The sequence below is a fragment of the Elaeis guineensis genome, chromosome 16, assembly GCF_000442705.2.
Source record: "Elaeis guineensis isolate ETL-2024a chromosome 16, EG11, whole genome shotgun sequence".
Classification (NCBI taxonomy): domain Eukaryota; kingdom Viridiplantae; phylum Streptophyta; class Magnoliopsida; order Arecales; family Arecaceae; genus Elaeis; species Elaeis guineensis.
This window is the reverse complement of record NC_026008.2, coordinates 36,978,206-36,987,861: the sequence shown is the minus strand read 5'-3', so window position 1 is coordinate 36,987,861 and position 9,656 is coordinate 36,978,206. Positions and strand designations below refer to the sequence as shown.

At 35.3% G+C, this 9,656-nt stretch overlaps 1 pseudogene; it reads left to right on the top strand.

Annotated features, from left to right (window-relative positions):
• The window catches only part of LOC105059545 (flavone O-methyltransferase 1-like), a 5,046-nt pseudogene extending 4,897 nt beyond the window's left edge, over window positions 1–149 (top strand).
• Window positions 150–9,656: the final 9,507 nt, after the last annotated feature.

Genomic DNA, 9,656 nt, shown 5'->3' with positions numbered 1-9,656 from the left:
TTGCGGACATGATCATGTTGGCTCAATCCCCTGGTGGGAAAGAGAGGACTGCGAAAGAGTACGAGGCCTTGGCCAAGGGAGCTGGCTTCACAAGGTTCAAAGCTCAGTATTATCTTGCTTCTATTTGGGTTATTGAATTCACCAAGTAGATGAATATATGCTCATAATATTGTGGATCTTTGCTTGCATTCTCCATAATTTGTTGTTGGTTTTGGTTGAAAGTCCTTCAACCATATCAGTAATTTACATTCTGATCGGCTTAGCAATTGTTTTCCTGCTTTTGTTTAAATAAATCTCTTGAGTTAGTTCTTTCTAAACTTTTGTACTTCAGATCATATTAATTGGTTTCGTTCCTTTGGAAGTTCCCTAAGTCCATCATAAGATTGACTCCATGCCCGCATTAACATGACCAACAAGCATTGGACTAAAATGCAGATGCAGCTATCAAGACAGTCTTTGTTGGAACAAAGTAATGTAGAACTACACCTATCTAATCTCCAAGGGTAGATCAAGAGTGCAAATGAGGTGGTTCGGGTTGGCTAGAAATGGTATTGGGCTCAGCCCTCCTGACTGAAGACCTATAGTTCAGCAAGTTGACCAGCAGCTGGCCTGACTACTCTCTTGCATGACTAGCAATAGTCTCTTTTCACGATCGGGAAAACTTGCAAAGATGGTTCACGTTTTCAAAACAAATACCTAAAGATAACACATCCAATGGGAATCTAGACCATATTATAAAGCAATTCTGACACCATTAATCATTTTCAATTAATACACTAACCATAACTACTCCGTTGGTTGTAGGGGAGTCTGTCCTCATTCTTCAGTCACAGAATTGACAGCACCAATGCAAATCTCGAGCCTGTTAGTGGATAGATGAGATGTAACTTTCAATTACAAGACAAAGAAGAGTGGTTAGGACTCATGGGCTTTTGCGTTGCTGAGGCCGAGGAGAAGTTTGCAAATCGTTGAGTTGGTGGCAGAGTTGTCCATGGTGCAAAGATCAACTCATCTCTCTAAATTTGAAGACATCTGGCCGAAAGTAAAAAATATACAAGAACAGCTTGCGAGAGTTTGAATGACACTTCTTTTGATCCTTCATATTTTCTCTTTCTTACGATCCTTCAAGTTTTATTTGCCTTTGTGACATTAATTCACATCTAATATAAAATTTTCTGACATCTAATAAAGGCCGGGCAGCTGTTTTGCTTCTCTTTTCATCAAAGAAAATAAATAAATAAATAAATACCCGTGGAGAAGTAGTAATACCCGGCCTTTTCGGCTTAAGATTGAACCAGGACCGGTCCATTTGACCGGCCCATAATTTTATTTGGGCATGGCTCGGCCTTGTGGTCCACGGCCTGGTATGAAATTAGGGCCCGAAGGCCTGCTTTCGGGGAAAAGCCAAGGCATTGGATACGCCCTGCACTAAACCCATCCTTTCTTCTCTCATCCCGAGCCCGTCCACTGCCTTCGAGGCCTAGGCATCACCGAAGTATGGTAATAGACTCCCAATCTTTTATTGTTCTTCGTCCCCCATCTTCGTCGATCTCAAGTTCTCTTTGCCGACTGAACCTGCCGGATTCTATCGCACCGAAGGTTCCCTGTTCCACTTTTCAGCTTCCCCCCCATTTTTAGATTTGATAACCGGCCCTCTTTCTAGTCAGCAGGGTCGCCGCCGCTTTTAAGTATGGGCATGCGGCTTTAAAGACAATCTACGAAACTAAAATGTAATATTTCCTTTAGACAGGGGGTTAAAAGAAAAATGAAAATAAGTAAATCTATTTTCGGTTGGGTGTGACTTTCTTACATATAACCCCTTTTTTAGTAATAATACAGGTTGAATCTATCTTGACGGGCCGTACTTTACTATTCATTTACGAAGCGCTTGGTTTGTGATCGGAATTAAAATCGAAATTGGAATAGAAATTTGAATCCATAGAGGAGAGTGAGAATTGAGTTCTATATACATTGAGTCATTGGCATTCTATCTTGAAATTGAAATTGAAATAGGACTCTTCCCAAACAAACTGTTGGAACGAAAGTACAAAAAAATTTCAGAACCCCACTCTCTCTAACCAAGCCCCCTCTTTAAAGTTAGAGAAAAATTCTTTTTAACCCCTTCAAGTTTCAGCAAGAAATGCTTAACCACTAAAAACTTAGTAAGTTTCAATTAGACACCAAATATTAATTTTATAGTATCAATGTGGTCTTGAAATCAAAAGTTTCAATTACACACCTATGCAGAATACTGCGAGAAGTTTTACAACCATGCTCTAAGGTCCGAAAATACGAGAATTGAGCACTAAAAAGACACCTTTGCAGGTTGATAAGGTCCAATTATCTTAGGATCAAGTAACAAAGAGACACCTATGCAGCTTGTCTTTCTTGCTTATTTTCTTTGGTCTCGCCTTTGTCATATTGTTTCTTTGGTAGAATCCATAGTAGTGACCTCAATATTGTGAGGTCTAATTATGTTAGGATCAAGTAACAAAGAGACACCTATGCAGCTTGTCTTTCTTGCTTATTTTCTTTGGTCCCGCCTTATCCATATTGTTTCTTTGGTAGGATCCATAGTACTGACTTCAATATTGTGAGGTCCAATTATCTTAGGATCAAGTAAGAAAGAGACACCTATGCAGCTTGTCTTTCTTGCTTATTTTCTTTCGTCTCGCCTTTTCCATATTCTCTTTGGTGGGATCCATGGTACCGACCTCAATATTGTGAGTACTAGCATGGAAATTCTTGTTACAAGTTTGACACTTGTGAATCAATCCGAAGAATAATCCTATACAGGAGATACGAGGACTCACGGCACTTACGCAGACTAGTGAGACAAATTTGACCTATGAAAAGGGCATGGGATGATCTAATGGATATAGGTCCACATAGAATAAATTAAATTTGAGCTATCTATTAAATAAATGTTGATTTGAGAATGGGTGTTTGTACATTTAATGGTCATGTTTCTCCTTTCCTTTCATTAAGGTCTTTTCTTAATACTTATTTCACATTTCCTGCTTTTGTGTTTTTTCATGCATTGATTTTTTTTAGATGACACAACTATGCAAGTGTGCAATATCATGACTAAGAAAAAACATTAATTTCTTGAAATCATAAATTAGGTTTTATGCTTTTTCAAGTAAATCTTTGTTTCTAGAAAAAAAAATGTTGATATTTTGTCGGCATCGTAACTTTGTAGTCTTCATTTCTCAAGGCTTTGTCTATTTTTGACGGCTATAAAATTGAGTTACATCAAGGTAATGCAATTCAGGTCGTTTTCATTGGTAGGATGAAATTATAATTCATTTTGGTTGTAACATGATGTCTACCTATACACACGAGTGCACATAAAAGCGCTTGTGATACTGCAACACATAACTATGCTAGCTGTGTTGAAAGATCATCCATTGAACTCTTTGGATACTTATTCTAGATCTTCTGCATTCCCAATCAATGCTTCGACCAATTCTTTTGGAGTCTATTCGGAGGTGCACGGGTGACCGACCAAGCAACCAAGATCTTCAATGGTTGGGACATGACCACTAGTATAAGGTTCTGCTTGTGTAAATGTAAAGAAATTAAACTTTTCTTAGTATTCCTTTGTTTTAGGGTATTAGAAAGAGGATGACATTAATGATTTTCCTTTTTATTCTTTTGTTTGTGATAGAGTTTCGAACAGAGGTTATCATTAATAATTGAGTGAGTATTAATAAGTGTGATATTTGAAAAAGATGCCGAGGAAAAAAATTAGGAGATGCGAAGACTTTTCAAACTTTAGGTTCTCTTTTAAAACTCATAAGCCACCCACATTATAAGGATCCAAGCGAGTATATATTTAGTTCCACGTCAGCTATATACACTACAACAAAATAAATTATAAATGATGAAAAAAATTCATCGCTAATAACCTATTTTCGTCGCGAATAGTTATTAACGATGAAATTTTCGTAGCTAATAGTTATTACCGACGAAAAATTTTTATCATTAAAAAATTAATCTTTTTGAAAATTATTTACGACGAAAAATTTTAGTCATAAAAAAGAATATTTACGATGAAATTTAATGTCATTAATAAATAATAAATTAATAGCGATAAAAATATTTTCATCGCTATTAATTTAATTAAAAATTTTTATGAAAATAAAATTTTTAAAAACTTTTAGCAATGAAAAATTTTCGTCGCCAATACGATTATTTGCGACGAAAATATTTCGTCGCTATTAATTTAATTAAAAATTTTTATTAAAATTAAATTTATAAAAATATTAGTGATATAAATTTTTTATCGCAAATGAAATTATTAGCGACGAAAATATTTTCATTGCTATAAATTTAATTATAAATTTTTATAAAAATTAAATTTAAATAATATTAGCTACGTAAAGCTTACGTCGTAAATATAGCAATTTTTGACATAAATTTTTATCATTAATAAAATATCAATTATTTATGATAAAAATATTTTCATCATTATTAATGTAATATAAAATTTTAATATTTTTAAATTTATTAAAAATTTTATTTACGATCACTTTTTCATCGCTAATATATTTTTTGGCGACCAATATTTCATCAAAAATAATTTCATCTCTAATAATTTACACATATTTTTTTAAAAAATAATTTATGAATATATATATTTTTAATTTATATTTATAATATTTTTTATAAATTAAAAATAAAAAATAAAAATAAAAAAATTAACATAATAAATTTATAAATAAATTTTATTATTATATTATGTTAAATTAAAATTATAAGAGATTTGAAATAAAAATAAAAAACTACATAAAGAGGCCATCAAGTGTCGACATCTATAGAAGGAGAACGAGCTGGGGAAGGGGAGCGCTCGGAAGAGCTTAGACCGGTCTGCTGCTGTCTCATCAGTTGTATCATCCGTTCCATCTACACCATCCGCTCTATCATCTAAATTTAGAGCAGCTGATACTCGTCGACACGTGCAGCTAACTCATCAGCTCGATGCTCAGTCTATTATCGATCCTCAATAGCTTACCTCTGCACCTCTGGTAGCCAAGCATCACAGGCAGCATGGATGTCAGCCCTAGACAAGCATGAGGATGAGGGAGCAGTGATCCCATATCCTAGACCCTTAATATAATATGATCTTGTACCAAACATCTGATCACAGATCTCGTCATCTGTGGGTGCGATCGAGCCCTCAAATGTAGGTTGGGATCTGATGTCTATCATATGGTCTTGAAAATTAAAGTTATAGCTATTTTAATTTCATACTGAAAATCAAACTATGAATGAAAAAAATAATTGAAAAAACTTACAAAGAGCTCCTGGTTCCCCATCGTCCACTTCTCTGACTATCACTGGTGGGTCCACTAGTAGATATTGATCCTACCAGGAAGCTCGCCACTCTCAACATCTCTCTGTAATTTGAGAATAATTAATTAATTTTTTTTTAAATAATTAAAAAATTATATACTAATTAGAAATTACTTACCAACTGCTTCATATGACGAGCGAACGACCTCGAACCCCTACAATGCGGTATGGTCTGTCTAGCCCGATTCACGGTATTCTAGACACATCTTCTCTGTACAGTTAGCAGTCAAATTAGTAGGTAACAAATTGAATTTAAGAATAAATAATTCAATCATTAAACTCTGAAAAAAAAGTTTGGATGTGTAACCTGATATGCTGGATCCTCGTAATGCCGGCATATGACAGTCCAATCATCAATACTGATGCTGTTATAGGGTCGCTGCTGCGCTGTCTCCACCCCATGATCCTGTATCATATGGTACCAATGCTGATGGATGTGGTGGCAATACTCCTTAAAATGCAAAGATAAATGAGCGTCTACAGTTTGCCGCACATAATCCTCCTCAAAATTAATAATATCAAATACACCCTGTCAATAATAAATATTAAAAAAATATAATGCTAATTAAATATTTATAATATAATTTATTTTATCTGTAACTAGGTATAGAAAATCTCTCTTTGAGTAGGTACAATGTGACGCCAATCGAAAAGCATCACAGGGGCATAGCTGTGGCATATGATGCCCAGCTCGGTCTACCACGACTCGCACCATCCCCTAATGGGCTTGGTGTAGCCAGATGGTATCTCGATATGGAGATGCTATCTCAGGTGCTTGCATCTCCAACGCTCTAGAGTGAGGTTCTTTGATGGACCTTGCCCTCGCATCACTACCGGTGGAGACTGACCTGAAACAATAATAAATAAATCATTAATATGATAGCTATCCAAATAAAAAAAAATAAATTTTATTATATAAAAAAAATAATAATACCACTCGAATCCATCTCACTCGAATCCGTCTCATTGGGATCTGCCAGTGCAGGATTCTCTGATGATGGAGCTGGTGCGGCAGTAAAAATCGATGAAGGTGCCTTAGCCTCCGAGGTAGGTAGCGAATACGAACGTCATCATCTGTCTCCTGATGCCATACATGCAATTCTTGATATATAAATGAATATAATATTAAATAATAATAATAAAAACTATAAGTAGTTGAGCATACAATAAATATAAAATAAATTTATACAATAAATATAAAATAAACTATAAGCAATTGAGCATGCAAAATAATATTAACACAAAACCTAATTCTGAGAACTCGATGATTTTTTTAAATATTTTTCATCTAAAAATTATAAATAATTTTTTTATTATTTTTTAAAATATTTTTTACCTAAAAATATTTTTTTTAAAATAATTTTTTTTCTAAATGAGCTTCGGACTCGGCCTCCCACGTCCCTTACTCCCATGATGTCGGTGCCGTCACACACCCCGTGCCACTCGAACTCGGCCCCCACGACCCCCGCTCCCACGGTGTCGACGCCGTCAGACACCCCATGCCACCCAGACTCGGCCTCCCATGGCCTCTGCTCCCACGGTGCCGGCACTGTCACACACCCTGTGCCGTCCGAAATAGATCTCGATCTGGATCCCAATCCGAATCAAGATCTCGATCCGGATCCTGATCTTAATCCAATTCGGATCGTGATTCATATTTTATTTTTATTAATTAAATAATAAAATATTTGATTAATATTTTATTTTTTATTTATTTTATTTTATTTTATTTTATTATTTTTTCTTTTTCTCCCTCCTCTTTCTCTTTCCTTCCTCCCTCTCCGCTGTCACCCACCCCTCCCCGACCGACCCTCTCCCCATTTCGCTGCCAGCTATTGGCCACCCCCTCTTTGGCCCCATCTCCGACCTCCTACCCCTTTCCCAACCCCGTGGTGCTGCTGGCCACCCACGGCCCCCTCCCCAACCCTATCTCGCCCCCGGCCACCCATGGACCCCATCCCGCCCTCGTTTCGCCCCCGATTGCTGGCCGCCCCCCGACCCCATCCCGCCTCTATTTCGCCCCCAGCCGCCCCTCGACCACATCCCCACCAGCCGACCCCCTCCCCAGCCTCGTGGCACCATCGGCCACCATCGCCCCCCCCCCCCCCCCGCAACCCCCTCCACCCCTCGGTGGCCCGATCAACACAAAAAAAAAGGGGTTTGAAGAACCTTACCTTTGACGGACAGCAACGGTGACGGCGGTGCGGACAACAGATGGCGGCGGCGATGGGCTCACCGACGGAAAGAGGGGGGAGAGCACGGAGAGGGAGAGGGAGAGGGGAGAGGGAGAGAGGAGAGAGGAGATGGGAGAGTTCAGGGAGAGCACAGAGAGGGAGGGGGAGAGGGAAAGAAGAGAGGAGAGAGGAGAGAGGGGAGGGGTGAAGTGGGTTTGGCACGATGGGATGTTGAGTTGATGGGAACTATTAGCAACAAAAATTTTCGTCGCTAATACTATTATTAGTGATGAAATTTTTTTTCATCATCAATAATTTTCGTCAAAAAAAATTTTTCTCGTTAAAAAAATTTTCCTCCAAAAAAAATTATTTGCGACGAAAATATGATTTTCATCGCTAATAATTTTCATCAAAAAAAAATCCCCATGAAAAATTTTTTTCTCTAAAAATTATTAGCAACGAAACAAAAATTTTCATCATTAATAAAATTATTAGTAATGAAAAAATTATATTCGTCGCTAATAATTTCTGTCAAAAAAATATCCATAATAAAAATTAAAAAAAATTATTGACGACGAAAAGTATTTTCATCGTTAATAAGTTTATTAGCAACAAAAATTTTATTTTCATCGCTAATAATTCAAAAAAAAAGTTTTTCACTAAAATAATTTTTTCTCTAAAAAAAATTTATCAAAATAATTATTAGTAACGAAAGATTTCATCGTTAATAATCTTATTAGCAGCGTAAATTTAAATTTCATCGTAAATAATTTTTATAAAAAAATATTTTTCACTAAAAGTACCTTCTCGGGTATATTCATGAATTCTAGCAGCTTTGGAATATGTTCATGCCAATCAAGATGATGAAGATTGTAGATATGTGCAGAATAATGAGATGAACATGAGACAACCATGATATGGATCAATTTAATTTTCTTTGATCATAAAAATAAGACAAGTTCTCTGATATTCTGCTCCAATCAAATATAATTTATAATTAAAAAAATTAACTAATTAGATTTACTTTTTTGATGGCAACACTATCATGAGTTGATCGAAAGGTTTGAATAGGCATCCGAACTCAAATTTAATCTATGAATAGCTAAGATCTTTGAGATCCGATGCAAAAAGAGCGTAGTAAAAAAGATAACTTTTTTGTGGATCATGTTCATGCCACCATGTGAATAACCTTTTTGTGGATCATATTTTAATGTATAAAGATCCTACATTATCTCTTTTCTATGTTCTTGGGCAGATACAAGGCCTTTGTATTTTGTGATCTCTGATCAATCCATAGAACCAATAACCTACACAAAATTGAGCAATGAGACAGTTTCAGAAAAACTTAGAGACGAAAAGTTTTGTTGCAAATAATGATCAACTTTTAATTTTTTTTTCAATTTTTGATTTTTTTAACTATTAGCGACAAAACATGTTTTGTTGCGAATAATCATGTATTTATGATGAAAATATTATTTTTATCATAAAAAAATTTATTGACGATAAAAAATTTTATCATAAATAATCTGTAATTTTAAGTATTTGTATAATATAGTTTTATCTAGTTTTCAAAATAATTTTTTATCAATTTATCTATATTTTGTTTCCATTAAGGAGACCAGCAAACCAACACATTATTATGTACCGTTGGATGAGAATTATTTTTCTGCTGATACATTGTCGATGTTAATTAACAATCTTTGTTACACGTGAATTAAATTTTGATCATGTTCTTATATTTTGACAGATATCTTGTTTGGACCAATTTTTAGGTGATCTATTGGCCTTAGTTTCTATATAGAGTCTGATCTTTTTGATGGAGGATCGACATCAATTGGTGGTTTCAGAGATCGGACTACTGTGGTGCATCATCTACCGCAGATTAAGGACAGCATTCAGGAAGTTATATTTTTTTGTTAAAGATGTTATAGGATTTTGTTGTCATAAGAGATTATTGGCCAAATTTTTTTAAGATGGTTTAGAAGTAAATGAGATAATTTAGTTCATCGGACAGTTGATAAAGTTTTATTCTTTATAGTTGATATTTTTTTTGAATCAAATTCCTTACGTTTAATTTTCTAAGATGGTTTGCTCCTAGATCTTATAGACGATTGATTCGATTGT